This window comes from Aulostomus chinensis, chromosome 8 (assembly GCF_037954235.1).
Source record: "Aulostomus chinensis isolate RoL2024-O1b breed Wild chromosome 8, RoL_Achi_v1.0, whole genome shotgun sequence".
NCBI classification, from domain to species: domain Eukaryota; kingdom Metazoa; phylum Chordata; class Actinopteri; order Syngnathiformes; family Aulostomidae; genus Aulostomus; species Aulostomus chinensis.
The window spans coordinates 2,623,412-2,649,473 of record NC_141327.1 but is presented as its reverse complement, the minus strand read 5'-3'; the positions used below and the strand labels follow the sequence as shown (position 1 = coordinate 2,649,473).

Sequence of the window (26,062 nt, the reverse complement as noted above, 5' to 3'; positions counted from 1 at the left end):
GCGGATGTGTTAATTCTGGGTGGGATTGGTCAGCATCTGGCTGTTTGTCATCTCTCCTGCCAGAGCAGCAGCTTTAAGGGATCAATGAAGTATTTATACTTGTGAAAATATACAAATTAGTAACTAAACTCCATAACCCACAACTCCTTACACCCTTTGACTGCTTCCTGTAATGGCTATGATTGGTCAACAGGGTCACATGACAGTATGGCACTGTCAACAATGAGCTGAGCGGCAGATTAAAACCTATAGATTCCCCAAAGACATTCAGTATTATTACTGTGCCAAGACTCTTGACTCCAGGCTGGCCTCTGAAGACATTCCCTCCGGACCGGACTGAGACCAGCACAGCTCAGCCCCTGGGAGATGTCTAATGTAAACCTGAGTTTGTGCCAAAGCCAAAAAAAAAGAGGAGTTGAGATGCGTCGTTGTCATCAGGCAACCAACACTGATTGGTTGTTGCGAGGCAAAATTGTTGCTGAATTTAACATTTTGAACTGGCACAAACGTGAGATGGACATGAAATTTGACTCACACGAAGGAGAGGGGATGAATTTCACATCATCCATTTGACAGAGAAATTTCATTGTGCTGCAAAAAAATCCTTTGGTTTGGTGTGAAATACCTGAAGAGAAGTCGACACCTGGACACAGGCTGTATCTTGAAGTTCACGCTGGTCTCCTGTGTGGTCGCTGAAAACACAAGAGTATCACGATCAGTGGAGTCAGTGGTAAACAGGACTTCTTCCCAAGAACGTCCGTGTCCAACAGCTGAACGTCTTCATGCTCATAATGTTCAACTCCTTCCAAATCCCACCATGAAGTAGAATACACACATAATAAATTCCTGGAGTGTGTGTGTGTGTGTGTGTGTGTGTGCGCGCGCGTAGTTTTCCTGTCAAAGACACACCTGGAAAGAATATTGCCAGAACTGTCAGGAGAAAAATGGAAAACAGTATTTTTTTATTGCACTTTATATGCTACAAAACATGTGAGAAATACATTACAGCACAATTACTGCAAGAGGTACCTCGGGATGTCATTGCTGCCAACTGGTCAGCTGTGTTTACGGTACCCGGAGGAAATACCCAGTACTTACAAAATAATATATAATACCAGGATGTTACTCCTTCATTCCACTGAATGTACAAGGAGGAAGTTTTTTTGAAGTGTTTTTGACACAGATTCCTACAAGGCAGTGACACAGTACTCAACAATCCCAGACACTGGCTGTATTATTACCTTCACACTGTCTGACCAGCATAGCACACAATCTATTACTGTAAACTCAAGTTATTATTTTTGAAAATTAATGAAACCGGAGGTGCAATGTGAATGTAGTGACAGTCAGTGTCACCAATAATCATATTAATCTGTGGACCGCCATACCGTCACAGCTGATCTATGCTGCTTCTGTTGTGGGTGGTTATTTTCACACACTTCAGTCCAGTCCATGTCTATGACTGAGCCTGTGATCACATGAGGAGCTGCCGGAAACACCAACGATGGAAAGAGCAGGAGATCCTGCTGAAAGTCTCCTCACAAGACCTCCGATCACAGGCTGGAGGGCACACACCCAGCTGAGGCGGCAGGTAAAAAAATAAAGAAATCAAACGAAAACAGCTCTGCACGGCTGGGTTCAAAGGACACGGATGACTCCATTTTATAAGCTGCAGTATGGTGCAGAACATAAAACCCTCAAACTCACATCAAACCACTAAAAGCACAGATGTGTTTTATCTTTTTCACAGCAGCAACAGGAACATTGTCTGGACTTCTAGTAACTCAGACTCTGAGTAGGGTTCCACTAAGCTGTAACCAACCTGAGAATATTTCAGCAATGTCACCATACGTGAGTGTAAGTCAGATGTTTCCGTCTACGAAGCCCTGTAGGCGCTCTGCCATCATGCAGCAGTACTGACACAGCACATGTCCCAGACCTCTCCCTGACCTGGTCCGTCTCCATCTAAAATTCACTCCCTCCTGCATCGTCCCAGATCCTCTCCGTGTCTTCCCCTCCTCCTACCACCTCTTTCATATTTCAGTAGGTTTTAGCAAGGATCAACTCTCCGAGGTTAACTTGTTCCTTTCAGAAGTGTGTGTGTGTGTGTGTGTGTGTGTGTGTGCGCGCGCGCACGCGTGCCTGGAAGAGCAGCATGTCCCAGAGGTTAAGTCGAGTGTTTCAGAAATCAGTAGGAGAGATGTTTTACTGTTGTATAGGAAGTGAAAAGCATTTAAATTTTTGGAAATAAACGTCAGCAGGCCATTTGGAGTCTGTCTTTCTTTCTCTCGCCTTCTTTCATTGTCTGCTCTCGTTCACTCGCTCACACTGAGTTTCAGCGTCTCTGTTCCTGTGATGAGTGTCGTCACAGTGAGGACTCGTGTGTCATACGTGGACGTGTTCCCAGACAGATATATAGTGTCTAGACGTTTACATGTCACCAACTGGCCCCAAGAGACGGTCAGACTTTGAGTGAAGGCCTACTATTTTTTGTGCTGCGTTCAAGTCCTAACCTTTCAGCAATGCCTCTTGAATGACCTGGTAAGACAGAATGAGTATGAGGCAAATATTAAACCATCTTTCACTGCAATATCTCATTTCTCGACGGCATCGGAGAGCTTTCATCCATCTAAGGAACCTGGCACTTCAGGAAAGCCCTGACATTTCTCTCCACATAATGTGGTCAAGAAAAATCAATACTAAACATCATATTAAAATGTTTACTTCAGGTCCAGTTTTGGACTCCAATTATCACAATCAAACATCAACATGGCCTGACACGAGCACGCCATCCTCAGTCACTGAGGCTTCTGGTGATATTTAGGGCCAGAATGGCGCTGAGCCTCCCCGGGTGATGCCTTAAGCTGGTGCGTGACCCCCTGAGACCTGGGCTGCAAACTTTCTCACAGCACCTTTCTGCAAATGGAATTTTTAATGACATCACATGTTGAAGTCAAATCTTGACCAATGACATCTCAAGATCTTAATGCCGGAAAAACACCAAGGGAAGTGACCATGTTTGTTGTTACATTGTAATTCAGTATAAGCTAGAGCTTTGTGTTTCACACTGAAAACTCTGGATACTGTTTTTGTAATGCAGTGCACCCCATTCCCCCTGAGTAAGTTTAATACTGTATGTGTGGTACAGTCCGTTTTTAAAGTCAATGTTAACGGCGTGATGTCAGAACGCTCCTGCTGCAACAAAGATGGATGAGACGACCAAAACTCACAGAAGTCACAGCTGAAGGTGGCAAACTTTCTCTACCAAGAGCGGAGCCCCGACCATTTGCCCCTCGTGGCTCAGGGGCTGGAGGGACCAGAAGCGGGCGGAAAATGACCACGCTCACCTGGTTTGTGTTGACGTTGGCGTGCTACAGCGAGAGATCAGAATGGAGCCGTGGATTCTGTGCCACCTCGTGAGGAACTAAGTGCTGTTACGAGGCAAGTGAGCTGTACTCACAGCACTGCACATATGAGCGTGTGTGACAGAGTGGATCACCACATTTCCAACCCATCACTCATCTGAGTCGTTGTCCTTCCTTCCAGGCAGCGAGAGCCCTCCTGTCCTGTCATCCATCTATGAAGCTCAACCTCCTAACGACCATTTCCCCCTCCTGTCCCTCAGGTGCAACTACGGTTCACCAGCCAGTAAATACTTCAGACGCCCCTCACCTCCGCACCACTGCTGGCAGGGCTGCATCTTTTAATGGATGGATTTATGATTCTTGTGACCCTTTTTATCAATTATTTATTTTGCTGTTCTCTCGTGTCTGCTAACAGCGAACGTTTCGTGATCTTAATCTCAATCCTAGGCCTGGTTAAATAGCCTAATGATTAAATGCATGATGGTGCCTTTGTATAATAAGAGAAATTATAATTCTGGCCCAGCAGACACACATACACACCTTTTGGCCAGGCTTGCTGCACTAAAGTGTCCTCCATATGGTTGATATGGAAATTTACTCCAGCTAATGATGCCAAATCCATGTGCATCATAATGGAGTTATTCACAGTTAGTGGTACATATGTAAATGTTCGCACACAGAGCCTGTAACTAATATTCTGCTAACATATTTAAATTGCTTCATGTTTGTCAAGGAATCGCCTCGCTATCGTACAGATGCCTGGAGAACCACGGCGTGCTGTTAGCAAGACCTGGGCTCTAATTGGGATGTGGAAATTCTGGTTTCTGTTACGCTGCGTTTGTACAATGCAAATACATGCCTCTTAAAAACCTGTATTTTGTTGGAAAATATAGTTGTGAAAAAAAGAATAAAATATGGGGATTTACAGGCGCGGAATTGAGCCGAGTCAGCCGGATTTCGTGTCAGAGGATTCTTCCCTTTTCTTCCTGTCTCTTTTTTTCTGTTCTCCTTTTGTTTTGCCCACAATTGCATGTTTGTTTTTTTTTAACATATGTTTTGTTGTAATAATGGATGTTGGAGGAGCCATAGTGGCAATATTCTTCAAAAATCTAACAAAAGTAACAGTTCTCCCCACTATCTCAGTGCCCTTATGACTCGTGTTCCATCTTCCGTCACCATCCCACGCCTCCTTCCTCCTCCCGCTCTTCCATACTGGTAGTCTGCTTCCTCCCCTCTGCTCCCATTCCCTGTCTGAGTAACCAGCGGATAGAAGTGTCCATTTGAGAAAAGAGGCAGGTAGTGATTTATGCTCAAGTGTCTCAAATCCCGTTGCTGTTATCACACACACACACACACACACACACACACACACACACACACACACACACACACACACACACACACACCTTTTAGTGACCCATAAATGGGATGCAAAAACACACACGGACACTAAAATGCGAGGATTCACACCCACAACAGTCCGTGTGTGACAACATTCTGGAGCTCCAAGACTCTCCTCTTGTTGCCTCTCTGTCTCTCCGTATATATTTCACTCACACACATACACAAGTCTTTTACTTGGTGACATCAGCCCCTTATCATTAATTTTAATGACCATCAATATGCTATAATACATCGGAGCATGCACGCACACACACGCACGCACACACACACACACATACACACACACACACACACACACAAACACACACACGAGGCAACAGGCGCCACAGATCCTGGAGAGCAATTATAGACTGCACTTTGTTTATTATCTGTTACGAGAGGCAAGGGACTGTGTGTATGCATCTGTGTGTGTGTGTGTGTGTGTGTGTGTGTGTGTGTGTGTGTGTGTGTGTGTGCGTGTGCATGCGTGTTTGTGTGTCTGTCAGCTATCATATTCAACACCGGCACCTCTCTTTGTCCTGTTTGACACCACTAAAGAAGTCCAGCAACAAACAGAAACATTAACGGGAAAAGGTGGAGCTTTTGCACGTGAATGCGTTTGTGTGTGTGTGTACGTTTGTGTGTACATTAGCCTATCAGGGTTATAGAAGTCTTTTAATAGTGACAACAGGATCATACCCACTGATGGACGGCCCTCCCTGATTAAAGCACAGTGTTGCTTTGGAGCCAACAGCAATTTGAATAGTCATGCAGCCATTTACCTTTAAAAATAGGTGAGAAAAAAAGGCTTGAAAAAATAAAAGCAGGAAAAAAAATGTACATGCAGTTTATACAATATTTTATTCATGAGTTTGTGCTGTTCAGACACTTTCAAATAGGTTTAATCCACTAAATCACTTCTTGGAAAGACAAAACAAAGACAAAACGAAATCTTGTGAACTTTGATACGATACAGACAAATATCCGTTACTGCAATGAAACTTTCTTTGGCTGAATACTTACAAAGTCATCCACGGTGTTTATAGAATAGAACCCAAACCAGAACTGTCAGCCATAGCAAAGATTATGAGATCCAAAATTGATCCAAAAATTTCTTAACCCAAATAACAAACACTGATATAAAAGGAACAAAGACCTGCTAACGTTGGTTCCCCTTTGGCAGTAAAAGCGTGACCAATGGTCAGCCGCTGCACCACGGACTGCTTTTTGAGGTATTTTTTAAAAATTAATTTATAACAATATTGTAACTAATCCCTCATTTCTCAAGTAATTTTTTTTTTTAGACTGACAGACCCCTGCCAAAGCCACCTGACGCTATCACACCCCTTTTCTGGATCAATTGCAAAATCAAATTAATTGTTCCTCAACCCAAGAAACCCATTGTTATGACTGATCGGTCAGTCAATCGCTAGATAGATATTTTGCTACTGAAAATAATGATCGTGTGTATGTGGGGGGTGGGGTGGGGCTACCCTGATGTGAACGCTGTGAATTAACTTGGACACAAGCATCTGGATGTTTAACTTGCTGGTTTTGTGTGAACGTGCTGATGCATGAAATGTGTAGGATTTTGCTCATCGGGCCCTTAAGCAATTAAAAACGGGAAAACCCGTATAATTTATGGACATTCTGTACAACGCATGTCCACCCCTCGTGAGAAAACCCAGCGCAGCCTTTGACCTGCACCTAGAGAGCTGACACTCCGCTGAGAACCACATCCTCCATATTTAGGGTGAGGAGAACAGCTGGTTTAAAAAGATGAGTGAAGGCTATCTTTGGAGAGACCATCCCTCTCCAGAGGAGGAGGTCGCCAACGCCACGTATCCTCCTCATGCACCGCCACTGCTTCACAGCCCTTCCCTGGAGATTTACATTTGGCTCATGTGATGTACGCCAGTTAGTTTCATTACAGTCAACAAGACAACAGAGAGATGGTGAACCTGCTTACTAATGATCCCCCAGATGTTAACACCTGGGGCGCTCCTCCTGCCAGTCAGAGGCAGAACATCTGCCAGTACAGCCAGGACCAGCTGACCTCCACCTGGCCCTCCTTGGGTCTGCTTTAGGTCACGTTCCACACTCACTCACCAGTTCATGAGCTATTCATTCATACTGATGTTGGTCTTGTTCAGGCAGTCCATGGACGTGTTTGAGGTGTTGATGGATTTTAATGGTCATTTGTGATGCTGAACTGGTTCGTCTGACAAACGGGTCCCTAACATCCCAAGCACAGGACTCAGGTGAAGATTGTCAAATTCATGGTGGACCTTCAATTATCTGCAATTGAAGTTGAGACGAGGGAAACATCCACCATCAATGGAGGGAAGTACCATTTTTAATAGGATGCTACACGTTAAATACCACGCTTTAGATGCAGATCACGATAAAAACAAAATCATTGGAAATCAATGACTGGACACACGTCAGTTTAACGGTGGCGTGTACCACCTGTATCACGGGGCAGGGGATGGCCAGAAATCCGTTGAGAACAGGAGTGGAATCAATAAACAAGACCACTACAGCGTTCCAGATGCAGGCTCCAGGGCTGGTAATGAAACACAGATTTGATCCTTGAAACTCAGCAATCCGCTGCTCGTAACATGAGTAATGTTAGCTCTGCAAATTATTACTCGTCAGCCCACCGAGTAATACAACCGGATAAAGGTTTAGTCTCATTACAGCACCACAAGACCTACGTACATGGCGAGGGGCCTCCTACCGGCCAGGGATGAAGGATGGAAATTGGCCTTTGGCTATAATCCCGTATATTTACAATTTTATTCTTTCAAAATATTCGTCAATATACTTTGTCTCTTGGTGAAATAAATAAACTTCAAACATGTTATTGCAGTTCATTCGGTGAGTTGAAAGGTCACTTAAACAACGCCTCCTCTCGCGTTCCAGCGGTAAAAAACTACAAGTAACTAGAAAGCCCTCAGAGCATGGGAGGCGCCGGCAGCTCAGAATAGGAATATAACATCATTAAAATTTGCTCATACATTTTCTTCCTTACCGCCAAAAACAGATCTTCAGCATCACTGATCCAGAATATGATCCACACCATCTCCCGGAGATTATTACTACTCCCCACCACTAAAGTATTTCATCTCAATGAAATCACCAAAATATTCTAAAAATATTTGGCAAGATCAAAAATGCTATTTAACAAAGGTCTCGGGGATCACAGCTCCACAACATTCTTGCAATAATTTGCAAAAGCCAAATGTTCTTCTTTCACAAACTTAACAAAACGTGTCTATCAATACAACACAACTAGTTGTACCCAGGTTCTCCCTCTAGAAGTTCATCTCACCTGCTCCTTGGAACGTTACCCATCTTTGTGACTGAGGCCTTAACAAACACATCCTTTTGATAAGCAAATAGAGCCCGAAGGGTGAAACGGTGAACACTGGACGGAGGAATGCTCAGTCAAGGTGAAGTAGACAAATGAATGATTGACAAGATGGAAGAGGAGAGAAAACAACAAGAAAAGCAAAGTACTTTGATTGCACATCCTGACAGATTTCCTCATGTGCAATTTTTATGAATGTGCTGTTTCCTTGTCCCATGCTTTAAAATCAAGAGCCCTCTGAGATATTCTCCTCCCATATTTTCCTTTTCAGATTTGTTCTTCTCATTACTGTCTCCATTTCTTTTCTCAGACTTCCCTACTGCTCCCCTCCTGCCTCACAGCTCAGCATTCACCTGCTTTCATAACCATGGCTACGGCACAGCTACATGTTGTCATGGTGACTGAGGTTGAGGCTCAGGCCAAAGGTGTCAATGGCGTGGGGCTCTGATAATTGTAAAAGTATGATTCAGAGAGGAAAAGGGCAGATTTCAGCCTATTATAGGTTAGGAAAAAGATTCTAAAGCTTTAGAATATCTGACCAACTGGTAAACAGATTAAGAAGAAAACATGACAAGACAAAAGACATTTTGCTAATGACTCACAAGAGTTCCAAAGGTCAGGATATAATCAAGATCCAGTGTGAGATGACACCTGCTCTTACAAAGACTTGGGGATGAAATCTACTGACAATAACCAGCAGTACTTAAGCAACAGATTCCATCTAACAGCTGCAGGAAACCAAAGGTGACCAAGAGCAGATGAAGTCAGTTGACATCATTAGTCAGACAGAAAATCGAGTTTAGAGGCAAGTTGGGCGAGTGACTACAGTTGCCACCAACAGCAGGAATCAGACCCGCAGGGACTGGATGCTGCTGCTGGGATGGTCACAGCAGCAGGACACATCTTGTTGGCAGACGTGATTCAAAAGCGCATTTTTGGAGTCACGACGTTCCTGCAGTGATAACAAACTTGCCGATTTGAACCGAAACCATGATACTCCTCCAGTTCTAACCAAGGATTTCTGTGCCTGAGCCCTCAATTGCTTTGAAACATCACTTTCCACTCTTTGTGTTCTAAATCACCAGGAAAATCTTGAAAATGCTCATGATGAATAATTTATCACACTATATGAAGGCCATGACTCATCCCCCAAAATGCTGTGAAAAGGGTCGTATTTACCTTGTCAAACAAACACTTGAGCAACTGGTGAACTGATTTGAATGTGTTTAAGGGTCATGGAACTTGTATGCTTTTCATCTACTGAAATATTTATTATGTGTTCAATGACATGTTGAATATGCAATGTTGGCTTTTTTCCCCCAAGGCAATTTCTTTTTCCTAAATGCACTGCACTGTAAATGGGCGGCACTGTGGTGCAGTGGTCAGCACTGTCACCTCACAGCAAGAGGGTTCCATGTTTCCGACTGGAGCACGGGGTCTTTCTGTGTGGAGTCAATATGTGTTGGCCCTGCCATGGACTGGTGACCCATCCAGGGTGAACCCCACCTCTCACCTGAAGGCTGCTGGGATAGGCTCCAGCCCCCCCCCCCCACCCGCCACCCTTACCAGGATAAGCAGTAGAAAATGGATGAATAGATGGACACTGTAAATGCCATGGATATGTTTAGTCCTCAGGCATCACTCGAGCCACACCCACCCTTTCTCATCCCAGGTCTTCAGATACAGGCTCTTGGCCAGGCCCCTCGCCATCTGATGCTGATATACAAGGCATCCTTTGGTGTTCACACCAGACACACCAGGCTTCCAACTAAATCCAAAGTAATCCCATCTGCAGCAACAGGAGATGCTCACAGCAACTGTTGCAGCTTTATGAATCTCGCCGATGTGACCTTGAAAGCACCGGGTGTTGATCAAACCATGATCCTTCCCTGACTTACTCATTTGGCTATACCTGTCCAGACCATAATGATATAGTTGATATATTAAGAAATAGAACTGTATGAAAAGTATTTTAAACTTTGGAGCCAAAGTTTCAGGCTTTTCTTACTCACCGTTAGTAGTTAAACCTACAAAAAAAAAAATACACTTCCTTTCCTTTAGAATCCATACAATCATGAGCCTACAGGAGACGTCAGACCATTTGCAGCCCAAACCACCAAACCAGACCTTTGTCAAAACTTTCATCATACACTGAATTTTCCAGAGAGAAGAAAAGGAATGTCTCGCATTGAGCTCGAGGTTCTCACTGTGGGGGTTGGCACAGGTTTAACACAGTAAACACAGTCCTGCATTGGCATCAAAATCATGAACACGACATGGGAGGCAGATGCACTGGCAAGGAGGCCAAAACCCCCGAGCACTTGCATCTGGTGCCAGCAGGTCTCTTTAAGTTCTTGGGGAGTGAGGTTTCCTCTCTGCATCGTACCGACTAGCCACTGTTACACAGGCACAACGATCACTTGTGCTGCTGGACATCGATAAAATAATGAAGAAGGAATTGTACATCACTCATAAGACATCAAACTAATGTTTCAGGAGAATTTGTGGAACTTTTAGGATTTTGACTTGCGGTTAGAAGTGTGAAATGTTTGTTGGAAACAGGGAACAAACATGGATCTCCCATGGCAGTGTGGTGTGGTGGTGACTCATCACCACCACAATCTCCTCTGTATAGAAGCATTGGCTCTGTATCCTTGATGTCATCGCCACGCTCACCCTAATATCAACAAGCCACAGCATGGCAGAACAGAATGCATTCTGGACTCAGTAATGTGTACACCTCCTAGCTTCTATAGTACATACACAAACCCACGACTGTATTTGACTAGCATGATTTTAAACCCGCACGCTGTCTATTTGGGGGTTTCTGACACTTTTTCATGATTTTCATTTTCATTCCTTGTGCAACTTAGAGGGAAGAATGTGGAAATCAGGTCGATGACCCAAGTTTAGCTTGTTAAATAACGTAAAGCTAACCAGTGACTGACAGCTAATGCTGACATCTATCAGCTAGGAAATCCCATGAATTGGGAAAAATAAATATGACCAGCCTCTGTCCTGTACACTGTCTGCCACCAGAATTTCTCTAATTCATTCACAGCGAGGGGGCAACTTCTGCTGCTCGAGCTGCAAAAGGTTTTCTTAAACACAACAAATCACTGAGGTCGAGTCATTAACCCCCAGATTTGATTGATAAGCTAAGATATACATATATATATATACACATATACACACACACACACACACACACACACACACACACACACAATCACATGTATAATTGAATTTGTATCAATCCAGTAAAGAGGTACGTGCATACCGTTGTCAAAATAAATGATAACGAGGCCACTTGTTATTAATTAAGCTGTGACAGTAACAGTCACAAAAGAGAAATATAAATCAAATGACATGATTATGTAGTAAGAAAAGGCCAGACTTTCACGCAGGAAATGTATTTCCTGTGGCAGGCTGAGTTTGAGAGTCATTGCGGAATCAGCTTTTCATTTGCAGTGACACATTTTGAATGAAGACCGTTGGGTTGATGCTTGTGGCAATGAGACAGCCGTTCATTTCCCAATGCCAGACGCAAGTCAGATCATTGTTTCAAAAATTATGTTTTCACATTAATTTATTGAAGCGCCACAAAAGAAATGATAGCTGGTGAGTCTATCAGATGCTCAGACCAAGACTAAATTTAGGGAATTCAACAAACGGGGAGATAGTGAATAAATAAGAGACCCAAAACAAACTGTTTTGTTTCGGTTTTATCATCATCAATGTCTGACATTTTCCAGTCTCTTCTTTTGAAAGAGAATAAAGGAGGCACAAATAAGATTGAATGTATTTAAAACCCTCTGCTAAAGTACTGTACAGATCCTATCTAGCTTGTTTAGAGCTTATATTAAATCATTCACTTTCTTCCTTTTTCCTCCTTTTTTCTATATCTCATCCAAAAAGTAGTCTGTCACTCTGTTATTTCTTTCACTCTCTTCACTCACATTATTTCCTCACATTCTCTCTCAGCTTACAATGAGTATAATGTACAGCTAATAACCAAGTATAAAAGAGTGACTATTAGCACAAATTATATACTGCATTTTAAAAGTATGTGTTCCTGCCTCACATCTCCATTTCTGACCGTGTACTCTGTCCCTGATGGATGTGACCAATTGTTGATTGAACAACTGACCCAAATCTTTTTTTGCCAAATGGAATATTTCATCCACCATCTGTGTGCCAATGAATTATTATGATGCCAAAAATGTACCACAATCCAGCAGGAAGTAAAGAATGACCAGAATTCACCAGAAACATCAGTGCTGTACCTCAAACCTCTGTGGGAATACATGTACTGTATGCAGTATGACAGTGGGAGCCAATCATTTCGCCCACTTTTACAGCCGTCTATGTGGGATAGTTGGTTGTTTAATTAAGGTGCTTCTACATGTAGCTTCATCACTTCAGTCCTTTCCACTGTGTCTGGATTTCTGTCTCTCTCTTACTCTCGAGTGACAGGTCTCCATTAGCCCCTTGGTCTTATTTTAGCTCTGTTCTCTCAAGAAAGTAGCAGCCACAGCTCCAGCACTCTGCTGAGACCATTTTGTTATTTGCGGCATGTCCCTGCTGAGCCTCAAAGAGTGCCAGTATGTGTGTTGGTCTGCCTACCTGCATGCCTCGATGTCTCTGTGTCTGTGTGTCCGCTGGTGTGTCCACAGGTGGTTCCAAGAATTCCATGGTAACTAGATGCTTCTGTCTGTCTGATTCATTTTTTTCGTTTATGGAGTTAGCTTGCATCAGTCTCAACTGGAGGTGAGACATTTCCTCCTTGACAAAAATTAATTCTCGTCTTGATACTGAGAGATTTGGGGCCATAGCTTAATAAAGTGTGATGTATTTGTGCAGCCATGCTTCAACAGACAAAAGCATCCATCAATTTTTCTGAACCAACTTGGACCAACCAGTTGAAGCCAGTTTAACACCTCCTTCCCCATCATCTTAAACACAGCAACGCAACACGGTTGTGTTGTCCCCAATACACCCTCCAACTACATCATTACATTTGGTGACAAATTCTGAACAAGACTAAACTGATGTCATTTTCTCACTGTGTAAATGTTTCTGAAGTTTCAATTTACATCTCCAATATGTTATGTTTAAATCCAAATATCATCTCTTGGTAAATCTACTAGTTCCATCCATCCATCCATTTTCTAACCACTTATCCTGTTAAGGGTGGCGGGGGGTGGAGTCTACCCCAGCAGCCTGCAGGTGAGAGGCGGGGTTCACCCTGGACAGGTCACCAGTCCATGGCAGGGCCAACACATAGAGACAGACACTCTCACAGCCACGCCCACGGTCAATTTAGAGTAAAATCTGCTAGTTCCAGTCACTAAACCTGCAAGTACAAGTGATGTCAAGTACATTTCAAGAGACCTACTGAATTAGTAACAGCTCAGTTGGGGCTCCTTTTTGGGAAGGTCTAATCCTCTTTCAAGAAACATTTTATTTATAGAAAGATCTCTGAATATTATTGTTCTCTGTGACTACCTGTCGTGTAAAGTACAGCTTTTAAGTAGGAAGAGTTCTAGCCCACCCGATCTGGTTTCTGTCATGCCATTGAATAAACTTAGTTGTGATACCGTAATCCCACAGACATGGTCTAGCAGGGCCCTACTCCACCTACTGGTAGGTGTAAGAGGCTGTGATCACCAATTCATTTGCTTGACCCAATGTTATGAATGTCCAGTAGGGTTGTTACGGAGCTCGTGTTTCCTTTTCCTAATTCTAAGCCTTAGGGTTTTGGGTTAGGGTTTAAATTAGGGTTAGGGGTTAGTGGTTAGGGTTGGGGTGAGAGTTAGGCTTAGAATTAGGAATAGGAAATACAAACTCCATAACAAGCCTACTGGGTCAACTGGGCATTGATAACATTGGCTCAAGCAAATGAATAGGAGGTCACAGCCGCTTACACCTATGGCAGGTAGAGTAGGGCCCCACTAGACCATGTCTGTGGGATTACGGTATCACAACTAAGCTTATTCAGTGGCATGACAGAAACAAAATCAGCTGTAAGTAACTCACTGGAAATTGTCATGCTTGCCTTTCCAACTTCAATTAAACCTCCAAATAATTTGACTAAAATCCCTAAAGTGAGCCATATTTTTTCAAAAAAATAAATAAATGATTGACTTTCTTTTAGGTCTCCCCAAAGCAGCAATGCTTGATGCATGTCAGAAGATAATGTCTCCAGGTTTCCCAACACTAACTATGTAACAAGTGGGTATTTTTACTTGAAGGACCCCTGAGAAGGAAGGCTAACATTCGATCAGGGTGACCCTGATGAAGGCGACAACCCAAAACGCGTCAGTCTAACTTAGTTGTTTGGTTAACTCCAAATGTTGCAAGAGCTTTTTGACCACTTCGGGTTTTCTCTCATTCTCTGTGCACCTTGGCAGTTGGTGTAGTTGTGCCCAAAACCCCATTCTAATTTAACATCTGATCACCCACAGCTCCCTGGAATTTTAATCCCATACAAAGAGGATTGCGACGATAATGCTGCAGAGGTCAAGATAGAGCTGTGCTTGTGTTCGTCTAGACCACTCTAGGCAGCAATGAACCCTGAAAGGTCAAGTATTCTCAATTACACTTTAGATATTCAATTAACACTCTTCTAAAGCTCTCTGCAGCAGAGCAAATGACTATTATGAGGTCCATTTATGTAACAAAAGACATGAAGCTCAAATCTCTTGCCGCTGTGGAATATCTCCACATGAGCTTTCGGTGTAGCAACAGATTTCAGCATGAAGAATTATTATCACGACAGCAATGTCAACAGAAAGTGATTCAGACATTTTCTGTCTGACACTGAAGACTTACATGAGGAATATTTGAAATCATGGCTGTTGGCACGTCTGTCAGGATGTAGTTACATCCACTGTCACTGCCAAATTTTGAATCACTGTCAAATTTTGAATCATTGAACCTTGACGTTCCCAACCACGGCCGGCAACATCTACAGTAAATTCTACAAATGTTTTTTTTTTTTTTAACCTGTCCTGTTCAGCAGCTGGGGCAAGCAGCATCCATGTTCCTGGTGCCTTGTTGTACTGAAGCAGTTTTACTCTGCATAGGAGGAATCTGATAAACTCCTCCTATTGCCATTTATGCTTAATTTCATAAGGAATGGTATTGGTTCATTGATGAAGCTACCGGACTGAGGCTCAGGAGTGGATAGGAAGAGAGAACAGAGACAGGATAGGGAAGACGGGGGGGGGGACAAAAACAACAAGTACAACAATAGCAGAAAGAAACAAAAACCAAACAAACAAACAAAGAAAAAGTAACAACAAAAACAGAGAGGAGAAAAGAAAAAAAAAGGAAAAAACATTGGTTGCAGATTTTCCAGTGCAGGTTTACCATCTGGTTTAATATAATTTTTAGATAAATGTCAGAGTGTGTGATTATGGGTCAGTTGTGCGCTCCATGCGTGTATGTGTGTATATGCGGGTGTACGTGTGTGTGTGTGCTACGGTTTGTCTTGGATGCTGTGTGTAGCTGGCTATAGCTGATGTGGGGGGGGGGGGGTGGCAGGACATCGCACCCCCAGTCCAGGATAGCAGGCAGGTCAGGACCAGGCCACCAGAGCACCCAGAAACCCCCAGGACACAGGGAGCCCCAGGCCACCCCTCCCCCCAGGAAACAGCCACAGGCCAAACCCATGCCAGGACCCGTAGGAAAGCATAGGAGCAGCAACCCCCACCCGGAAGCAACCCACAGAGAGACGAGGCAGAGAGGACCCCGGTCCCGTCGGGCACCCCCCCCCCACAGTATGAGCGGAGCCCAGGGGCATAGGGCCCCTCTGGCCCGACACCCGACCAGAGCCCCCCAAGAGGTCCGCCAGCAGCGAGGCCAACACCCACCCACACCCCACACCCAGGCGGGGCAACCACAGCCTACCACAACAACCAGGCCCACCGCCCCCGTACAGGGCTACCACCCCCCCCAACCCTCGATCCCCATCCCCTCCACCCATCCCCTGTTCTCCCCCTCCCCCCAGAGCAGGTGGGCTTCAGGCTATAGGGCACCACCAGCCAGCCAGCCAGGACCCCCCTCTCCCCCGAGAGGCCCAGCCTGCCTGCCAGGGTGAGCCAAAGGCACGCACGCCCAGGACCGCCACCCCCGGACAAAACAATCATACTCTCATCTTCCTCCATACAGGGGCTGAGAACTCCAATGTACAAATACATTATTTGGGTGTACAGAAAGATAGGGAGTGAATATTCTCTTCCCAAATTATGGTATCAATCAGCTTCTACTCAGATACCATTTTAACTTATCACATCAATTTGTCCCATTTTGTAAAATATTTCATTTACAAGCAACTGCTGTGACTTGCACCAGCTATGTTCAAGTTTAAACACAGCTGAGTTTGAATGCAAAAGCTACTTCAAAAACAAAGTTTCAAAAACAAAGGGTTTTTTTACTACTCTTAGTAGGTGTGAAGTCCTCTGTCTTGTGTTTGCCATGGCACGTTGATTTGAAAGGTGGGTGAATTTAGAGGACGAAGAAGCGTAAAAATACTGGCTATGTTGTAACTGAACAGTCTAACCACGAGATGGCACTTGAGATATTTAACAATAGCTAAGGTTGCAAGCTATAGGCAAATCATAATACTTGGCCATTTTTCTTGTGTGTGCCCTTTTTTTTGGTTCTCGTTTTGGGGCAGATTTGCAATTGTAGAAAAATGCTCAAAGATGGCAATGAGAGACATCACGGTGTTAAACAGTACTTTAAACTGGTTGGCCCGAGGAATAGAAGATGTTGGTCTCTGCGATGGGTGTCAGTCAGTTATTAGGTTAGTCAGACGCAGCCTGAGGAGGAACTTTAGCCCTAATCATGGTCAATACTACATATTTGAACAGGAGCTCTTTACTGTACAGACTTTTTCTTATTTTTTTCTCATCAAGCATCCATCCCAGTGGGGTACTGGATGGTCCACCAACAACCAGAATACCTCCAAAAACTCAACATCTTGTGTGGTCAAATGCGACACGCAGGTAGCGTTCTCTCTCCATCTCAGACCCAAACACACGCAAAGCTACCGTCAAGCCAACATTATGACAGTCAGGCTAGCTGTTAGCTACCTGGCCCTTCCTTTACAATCGCAGTTTCCGTCCAACTCCTGTCATGCCAGTTCAGTTATGGTTATTAGGGGTGTAACGATTCATCGACTACATCAATGTACCGGTTTATATAACTATGATCCAACTACATCGATCTGTGCTTGGCAAGTTGATCTTCTGGACAAATATCCATCTAACATTGTTTTAAAATGTAATAAGTCGATTCATTTAAGCATGGCAGAATTTATATAAATGTGTTATTACATTTAATGATAACGACATCAAACCTTGCTTGATTTGTTCTGCCTGTCAGTGACGCCATCACGGTGCGCCAGCAATTCTTTTGTTATTTACTTGCTGTTTGTCAATATCCATAATTAATTTATGCCTGATTCTCCCTCGAGAAACAACAGGATTCTAGGAAACTTCACCTGCACTGTCCAGTATCCAGGTATTTATTTCACACTCACTCTGGTAGAATTTTTGGCTAAAAAGTTACTGAATTGATTTCAAGTCACTGAATCGTTTCGGATGGTATCATCCTAAATGAACCGATGTCACCCTTGAATGGTATCGGTAACCACGAATCGTGATACGAGTCAAATCATTCTCAAAACGAATCGTTACACCCTTAGTGGTTACTGTATGTTTTACAGCACATGTTGTATAACATATCCGTGTTGCTATAAATCAACAAGTCAGTCCTCCATTTCTAAGGTCCACCTCACCTTATTCATCATTGCTGCCATGTCTATGTGTGCTGTACTTTCCTCAGCTCGATGCTCCTGGCTGCTGGGCATTTTGTCTCTTTGTCCAGAAATGCCTTGTTTTCACTGCAGTTTCACCCACCCTGAACACCCCCACACTCCTTCAAACTGTCTTAATTAGACTTGAATTAATATTTCCACTTTCTTTACCATGCAAACACACAGACTAGCTCAATCAAAAGACAACACAGAACCAGCCCATCCCGTTAGCTAGTTACTGGCGTTCCACCGAGTTACAAGTGCAGAATGCTTGCTTATTTGTTACAGACATTAACAGCTTGAGAGCTTGAAAAATGAGGTTGTAGGCATATTCACACCACTAAACACTTCTTGTGGGCACTGGCCTTACATCACTTGCATCTGCCCCTGACCAGGTAGCTGAAATCATCAGCATAGTGATTTAACTGGCAGCTCTGCCACATAACTATCATTTTATTTTGATTCATAGGCCACTGAAGTATGTTTGGGAGTTACGCCATACTTTTTGTTAATAGATAAGGTTTGGAAGCCCCGCTGTGGCATTTCCATTAGCCGTGTTTACCTGCACACAGCAAGGAAAGCCCTTGCCTGCATGGTCTGCTGTGATTTGTCAAAGCAATTAGACCTTCAGTGGAAATGTGTTCTTCCTTTCAAGGCACACAAAGCACTGAGCTATGAAAGAAGTTTGACTTCAAAGCAAGATTATTAGTGCAGATGCTTGTGTGACGACTGGAACTTGGCATTCAAGAATAAAGCTGAATGTGCTTAGAGTGGTCGCTGTCACACGGTTGAACTGCATTGTTGCACAGTTGCACCGGAGCTGTCAAATACATGCTGCTCCAAGTAGATTACACACTGTTGAACTTTAGTGGTGCTGCAACAACGCCGCTATTTTTGCAGGGGACACAGCCTCGAAATGCTCAGGCATTTTCCCAGATCTTTTAATTGTTAATGTTCATGGCCTCAAAATTCATGACATGATAGCAATGAAATAACATGAGATTAAATAAAGTGTGCGGCAGACACAGGAACGGCCTGCGTTGATGTGATCCATTAAATATTGTGGAAGGGAACAAGGCAGAAAGAAACAGAAACTGATTAAAGCAATACCTCACCCTAAAACTGTATTGAGCTTTCAAATACTGACGAATAGCTGTCATCTGTTTTTTTTCTCTCCCGAATTCCTTCTTTGTGATTCAGATCGGAGTGCATCACTACAATTTGTATCTGTATCATGGAACTATTTTCCTAAGTTGCAATGTGATCAAGGGGCGGCACAGCTCGGGGGCAGAGTGGCCGTCTGGTTCGATCCCCACTTCCCCCAGTGACCACGTCCAAGTGTCTTTGAGCAAGATACTGAGCCACTAATGGCTCCTGATGGCCCTGTGATGGACTGGTGACCTGTCCAGGGTGAACCCGCCTTTCACCAAACATAAGCTGGGATAGGCTCCACCCTCCCTTCCCCCTGACTCTTAACGCATAAGCAGTATAGAAAATGGACGGGTGGATGGATGAATATGATCAAGAGCCATAGTTACAAGCCAGCCCCCCCCCCCCCCCATTCTGTCTGCCCATTCCTGCAACTCTCTTGTAATCCACTGAGTTTACTGAGTGCAAACATTGAGATTTATCCAGAAAATGCATGTCGGTAGGGTGTGTGAGTGTGTGTGTGTGTGCTTGCTTGGAATTTAGCAGACCATTGCAACAGAAATAATATTTTTTTGAGGACTGGTGAGACCGCTGCTTCTTTCCTGTTCTCCTGTTTAGTTATTTTTCATTGCTATTTCAACAAAAAAATCACATAACCTTCAGAAGTAATAGCTTAAACCCCAGCTTCAATGTAGTCTGACCTCTGATCACATTTGTTTCATTCCAAAGCACGAATGTTGGAAGATGGCTTACATCTAGAGCTGACACGGCGACCAACACTTGAGAGGTATGCATCAGTTGGACATCAGAGGAAGGACTTTACTCTCCCACGCTCTCCCTCTCTCCTCCTCTCATTCTCTCTCTGAATGAGGGTAAAACACCAAGTGACCAAGCTGCATTTAATCAGCGTCTGAATGGCCATCATCTGATGTGTGGATCACTTGTGCTACCTCCAATCTGCATGTCCTGGTTATGACATAAACCAAAACCAAAACAGATATTTTCTTGGTTTACAGCACGAATCTGTGTTGGGCTCCGGAGGCTTCCTACACAGGTCAGTCTCATCGGTGCTCTACCCCTGCTCGCTGCAGCCAGGTAGCGGAGTCCTGAAGCCCTCCAGCTAGATGATCAAAGACCACCCAAAAACAGATTCCTCACTTTATGAGTGAAGCAAAGTGAGGAGATAATAAGCTGTCAATCACAGTGTAGCTTCATCTTCTGTTTTCAGCAGATTCAGCACCGTTTGATGAAATGTTGCTGGTGGGTGTGGATGCAGTGGGCTTGTGTCATTTTTGACTGCTTACCATTCCTGTCACACAATGAAAAAAACCCCGGTAGATGTGCTGCGCTGTATATTTATGTAGCTACATGAATCACAGCTGCTGCGATTGGCTGATCACAATGCATCCATCATGATTTTGAATTCAAATCGATTAATGCTTGAGCGCGAACAGAGACCACTTCTCCTGGTGGGTTTGGGTCAGATGCCAGAATCAAAGAGGGTAGGTGTGAAAGGGTCCTTCGATTCCACACATCTCTGGTGTTGTCAGGCTCTTCGAGCTGCTACGATAAGTAGCACCTTAACACCTTTGGTGAATATGCAAGCAATGCAGTGCTGAAGATGCTCACACTGTTCCTGCAATCTGCTCTTTTTGACACCACACACCATTGTCACAGACACTCGTGACAGGAATTCCCACCGTGCGGTTCACACACACCCTCTCCCACCCACACCCTCTGCTCACCCACCCACCCACACCCTCTGCTCACCTCACCAGGCCTTCATTATGCTCACATCACAAGCCTCCATAGTCTGGAGATGCAGAAAGTTGTGGTCAGGAGAATGTGCTCTACTGTGCATTCATACACCAATAAAATTAAACTCAGTGAAACACACACATATGTTCTCAACATGTGAGTGCGGTCGGACCAGAATGCATCTGAGTTATGATGTCACATTGATTTGAGTCTCTAACTTACCACCCAAACCTCCATCTGTCAGACCAAACACTTCCTTGCATAAACACTCAAGCTTTGAGCCCATCGAACCAGGATGATATTGCAGCTTGGTGCTGTCGGCAAGCCTCAGCCACATGCATGACGAGGTATTGACTTAGGAGAGGCCCAGTGTGACCATCAACTGCCTCTCTGCAGATACACAACCCCCCAGTGAGTTGAAACATGGGAGAGGAGTCAACTGTGGGCAGTGGAGCAAAGAGCCAGAGGGACAAAAATTCTACTTAATACATTTGTCTGCTACCAGTTTCCAAGTGAAGACCACAATTTACAGCATCACTGCAATGAACTCCAGGTAGTACACATAATTCATACAAATGAGCACAGCGTTTGTACTGCGGTATACAGTTCCTTATGCACCATCAACAAGTGTCTGGAGCTATAATTACTCCGTTCTAATTTCGATTTTGCAGATGATATCAGCGTACAGATTTGGTGAGCTTTCCTCATGACTCTTGAAACTGCAGTAGTTGAGACTTGTCACACTTTGACAGTTGCACTGTTTGACTGCAGCACCAGGGAGAGAGCTGGAAGCACGCTTCACACGGCAGCAAATTCAGTGATTATTTGGAGTTGGCTAATATTCCACATCATGAAAATCTTGTCTCAGACAAATGTTAAAAACTGTTCAAACGCTCGCCCTGGTCGCCCTCTACAGACGGGGTAACCAGGCAATCACTGTTTGATGACCATATTTAAATCAATCTAAAAGAAAAACCTCAACAGCAGGAATGCTCATTTTTTGTGCAGCTGATAACTCAGGCTTCTGCCTTTACACATTCAATTTGTCACAAGTTGATGTTTCTGCAAAACATGCTGACAACCTGGTATTGCCAGGATCCCGCTGCAAGCTTTGCCTTCGGGCTGTTGGCCTGCAGTCCCCATTGTGAGCTGTGCGCCATGACAGCAACGGGGGCTTTGGCACTGTAAGAGGAGCCAGTCAAAAAACTTGGAGCTAATTTTGGAGGGATGTGCGTCCCCTCTCTGAGAGGGCAACCACACTTCTTTGCCCTGTGGTTCCAATCTATTTCTTTGACTTGGTCCAGTGTCTGGATTGCAGAAGTACCTGAACTGATAACTTTTTAACGAAACATATTTCATTTCACGGTGGTACCACTGCTGAGACAAAACAAAATAACTCTCCAACCATCCTTTCAAATTCCTGCTCAGTGAAATTGCGTTTTTGTTTCGCTGTCCTTTTCATTGCCATGTCTAAAGAATGAATGAGCAGAAAGAGCTTTTCAGATGGAAATGAGCCGAGGGGTGTGTCAACCGCCATTTATGGTCGACTGGTAGAGTGGATGTTAGGCTCATGCGAATGCCAACTAGTTCACCGATAGATAGATGGATGGATAGATAGATAGATGGATGGATAGATAGATAGATAGATAGATAGATGGATAGATCAAATTAAATTGCAGAACATAAAACAAAGAGCGAAGCAATAACTGCAATAAAAAGATGTAATGGAAGATGCAGGGGTGAGAGGAAGGGGCGGGACCAGCCCTGTGGGTGATACTGAGCCTGCACGCCAGTTTCTGTTTGCCTGTTTGATGTCGTGTTGTTATCTATGGTACTTAGGCAGAAGACGAAGAGCCAGAAATGGAGCTGATGATGAGTGAGTGCTGTGAGTGCAGGAAGGCACCAGTTTTTGAGGATCGGGCTCATATTGTCTTGAAGGACTGTTGGGAGTTCTTCTACATTTGAGAGTTCGGCCTGCAGCCTGAGTCAGCAGTCTGGACCAGTCAGAATTACCAGCTGAGTAACACTCTTGCATTGCAATCACGGACGATGATGAATAAAGTGAGTATTTGGAGATGTTCAGGGTGGTTCGAGAAGAGAAGTCGCTGCTGCTCCAAAGCATGATGGGAACGCTGCATATGCATTTGTGTGTTTCAATCATGAAGTCACACACAGTGGCGTGCGTCTGGCCGGGCCTGTCAGCACACGGCTCGTGTGTGGATCGCAAAACAGATGAAGGAAATTATGGAGAATTAAGGCATATTTTGTACACAATTCTCATACTTGTTTTAGACTCATAAGATTTGTGGATCAATTTGATGGAAAAGATTAATTTTTTTTCCGTTTCTCAAAATGTTTGTTCCCTCGTCGTCTGAGACAAATCTCTACTCAAGCAGCAGAAATCAAACCTTCCATTTTTACTCCCATTTCTTTTCTCTTTGAATTTCTATCCATGTATTCACGAGACACAAGAGAGATTCTGAATCATTTTTTTCAGCCTGGTTAATACATTTAATTCCTTTCAGTTCTTTAAAATGTTGGGGAATTTGAGCCATACATTTCGATAATACCTCATTTGCATATATAAACATAAAATAGCAGAAACTGACTCATACAAGAAATAACTAGACATGGTAAGGAGCTGCCAGGAGGATCCAGCAAACATCACAGCCTCTCAGGAAATGTCTGGCTTTTTAACTGCTACATAAGCTGCCATGTTTACTGGCCCGATGCTACCTTTGTTTGTCAGCTTGCTGCTTGGCTGCTGGTGGTGTAGGTTTTTTGCTAATTTATAACTCTCATCAAATATAAGCAGATTACCCTGACTGTTGTAAAATCAGAACCGAGAACAACAAAAAAAAACTTGTTCTGTGCTTTAAAATAAAGGTGTAGCCAGAGCTGTTTCCTTCCTCACAGCCACTGATGAACATCTTTTATTTCAGTTATCAGTTATCAGATATTTCAACCATAAAGAGAGGAGAAAAAAGAAAATCTCAAAGTAAGTGATTATTTCATAATTACAGCAATTACAGTGATCAAAGAATGACACTGTATTCAGTTATGACAGTTATGAATTTGAGCTCTGGCAAAAAAAAAAAATTCAAAATATGAAGTAACAAATAAAAACGCAGCTTCTGATTTCCACAACAATAAGAGCAGCTGTGTGCGTGTGGAAGTCTCCCTCAGGAGAAAATAGGAACACAAACATCCTCTTACAATTAATACACTTTTAGTGGTATTTATTGTATCTAGTTCAGAAAAAAATAAACGACTAAAATGTGAGGAATGTTCAACACAAAATTCCAACAAATAATTATCTATTTAATGCTAAAATGTCCAACAAGGCCATAAACTCAGGGCTAGACGTGTGTTTCTTTGGTTGTGGGTGATGTCATCTCCACCCTTACACACCAAATTAATGTGCACACAAGGTTTGACTGTTCCTAGACCTGCTAGTGAAAGACTCACATCGCGTTAGACACAGAAAACTACAAATCGCCTCAGAGCTATTTTGTCAGACATCATGTGATGCAACTTGAGGACCTTTGACAAGAATAAAACTTTTCTACATTTCCTGGTTACTGAACATCATTTCTGCCTGCGTCACGTCAGATTAAACACTGACATCTTCAATTGCCATCAAACCACGACCAACGTCCACAAGCAAGTGCTGCTGTAGTTTTGATGGAGATCGCAGAAGAGGAGTTCATTGTTATCAAAGCACATAAAAAATGACTGATACACACACACATTTTATATATATACATACACACATTATATATATATACACAGTATATATATATATACACACACATTATATATATATATATATACATACACACATTATATATATACACAGTATATATATATATATATATATATATATATATATATATATATACACACACACACACACACACACACATTATATATATATATACATACACACATTATATATATACACAGTATATATGTATATATATATACACACAGTATATATATATACACAGTGTGTATATATATACACAGTATATATATATACACAGTGTGTATATATATACACAGTATATATATATATATACACAGTATATATATATATACACACAGTATATATATATACACAGTGTATATATATACACAGTATATATATATATATATACACAGTATATATATATATATACTGTGTGTATGTCTATATATATATATATACATATATATATACACACACACAATATATATATAAATAAATAAATAAATTTAAATATATATATGAATACATTTAAATATGTAAATATACATATATATAAATACATTTAAATATATATACATATATATAAATAAATGTATATATATAAATAAATTTATATATATATATAAAATATAGCTGTCAATGATCTGAGCTTTGAAAATAAAATTTTAATAATTACAATGTTTTTTTTTATTTGTTGATTTATTTAATTTGCTTTTTTTTTCCTCCACCTGTCTTTTCTACTTTTAATTTTTTTCCTAAATTTTCTCATGGCTTTTCCACAAGATTTCTTCAAAGATATCAAGTTGATTTGTATGAAGGTGTGCACACACACACACACACACACACACACACACACACACACACACACAAAATATGTGCAGTTGGCAAAAAAATGCCACTTTCACCTGAAAATAAAAGACAATAGAAATATGTGGATATGAATTGTGTTTTTGGGCTCGGAGGAGTGATACTGGATCAGACGTCTTACGTTGGATGTCAAAAGCATCGCTACTGAAAAGATAAACATGTCCAGAACAAGAGGACATTTTAAAACCACTGATCCGATACAACTCCAAGAAGCCTTCTTTACAAGCTCCTTATGAATTCACTGTGTGTGTGTGTGTGTGTGTGTGTGTGTGTGTGTGTGTGTAGGCATTTACATGTGCTGCCGAGCCGCTGCCGTTCATCATATTACCTGCAGTTGGGAGTTAATTCAAATCCATTTAGACAGCCAGGAGACAAGGACATGATCCATTATTTACACAACCAACCATTTCTTTTGTCTCTGACCCAGAAAGAATAAATTTGTCACTTCTGCTCGGTACTCAGGCTGCAGTTACTGTGAGGAGAGGAAGAGAGAGACGGAGCACCTATAATAAAGCATATTTCACTGTGTTGCATAATGCTCTGGTGCATTTTTTTGTGCCAAAAAAAAAAACGGTGTTGACTTGGTGATG

The 26,062-nt window shown here is 42.7% G+C and overlaps 1 protein-coding gene across 3 annotated transcripts in view; it reads right to left on the bottom strand.

Moving 5' to 3' along the window:
• Positions 1-26,062, bottom strand: part of tenm3 (teneurin transmembrane protein 3) — a 469,376-nt gene that overhangs the window by 422,203 nt on the left and 21,111 nt on the right. For all 3 annotated transcript variants that reach the window (XM_086210453.1, XM_086210454.1, XM_086210455.1), the window contains exon 2: positions 626-692. The gene's annotated coding sequence lies outside the window, so the exon portion shown is untranslated. The remainder of the gene's footprint in view (positions 1-625; positions 693-26,062) is intronic.